Here is a 1679-nt window from a genome sequence, read left to right on the forward strand (position 1 = left end):
TGAAAAATATCAATTTTTTGAATTGACTGAAATCAAATTTTTCAAATGAGTGAAAACCTTTTTTTGCATTATGTGAAATTAGTGAGATCACTTCATTGCAATAAAGTGAAATTATTAAACAAAATCACTTATTTCAGAAAATTGAAATGGATGGACTCAATAAAAAAATTGAAGTCACTCTTTTTGAAATAATTGAATCTGGTCTTTGAATTAATTGAGGTTGGTATTTTTAATGATTTGGTATTGGTATTTCGAAATTACAATTGAAGCTGGCTTTTTAAAAATCTTTTTAAAATGGGTGTTTGAAATAACTCATATCTGCTCTTTGAGAGAACTGAAATGAGTGTTCAAAATATTTTAGATCATTTTTTAAGGACTAAAATCAGATTATTTAAACATGTGAGATGACTTTCTAAATAATTTAAATCAATTTCTTGAAGTGAAATAAGTTTACTGAAATGTTGATATTTAAACGTGCTTCAAAGGTATCCAAGATTGGTCTTGTTATAAAGGTTTGTGCGCCAGGAGTTCAAAAATATGTTTTAGAAGAAATTGATGATTTAAATTAGCAAAGTTGAAATAAAATGTTGGATTTGTTGCGTGAGAGAAGAGAGAGTGGGCTTGTTGAAAGGATCGATATAGTTGACTAGAGGGGGGGGGTGAATATGCAACTAACACTTTTTAATCTTTTCTTTACCAAATTAAACTTTGCATCAAAGTAGGTTGTCTAGATATGCAACTAGGTGAGCAACCTATATGATGCAACAACAACTAGCACACAAGCAAGCAAGGGATACAACACAAATAAGCTTGCACAAGTAAAGGCACGAGGTAACCAAGAGTGGAGCCGGTGGAGACGAGGATGTGTTACCGAAGTTCCTTCCTTTTGAGGGGAAGTATGTCTCCGTTAGAGCGGTGTGGAGGCACAATGCTCCCCAAGAAGCCACTAGGGCCACCGTAATCTCCTCACGCCCTCACACAATGCGAGATGTCGTGATTCCACTATTGGTGCCCTTGAAGGCGGTGACCGAACCTTTACAAACAAGGTTGGGGCAATCTCCACAACTTAATTGGAGGCTCCCAACGACACCACGAAGCTTCACCACAATGGACTATGGCTCCGCGGTGACCTCAACCGTCTAGGGTGCTCAAACACCCAAGAGTAACAAGATCCGCTAGGGATTAGTGGGGGGAATCAAATTTCTCTTGGTGGAAGTGTAGATCTGGGCCTTCTCAACCACTCCTGAGCAAATCAACAAGTTTGATTGGCTAGGGAGAGAGATCGGGCGAAAATGGAGCTTGGAGCAACAATGGAGCTTTTTGGGGGAAGAGGTAGGTCAACTTTGGGGAAGAACGCCCCTTTATATAGTGGGGGAACAATCCAACCGTTACCCCCCCCCCCCAAGCAGCCCCGCAGAGAGCGGTACTACCGCTTGGGTGGGCGGTACTACCGCGCCACCCAGCGGTACTGCCGCGCACAAGAGGGGAGCAGGGACCTGGACCCAGAGCGGTACTACTGCGGTGGTAAGGGCGGTACTACCGCTCGGGAGCGGTACCACCGCCACTACTGCCATGACTAGTGCCGCAGAACCCGGCACGAGAAAACAAGGACTCGAGTCGAGGCGGTAGTGGCCCGGAGCCTCAGCGGTACTACGGCAGAATCCAGTAAGCGGTACTAC

Source organism: Triticum dicoccoides, chromosome 3B (genome assembly GCF_002162155.2).
Source record: "Triticum dicoccoides isolate Atlit2015 ecotype Zavitan chromosome 3B, WEW_v2.0, whole genome shotgun sequence".
In the NCBI taxonomy this organism is placed as follows: domain Eukaryota; kingdom Viridiplantae; phylum Streptophyta; class Magnoliopsida; order Poales; family Poaceae; genus Triticum; species Triticum dicoccoides.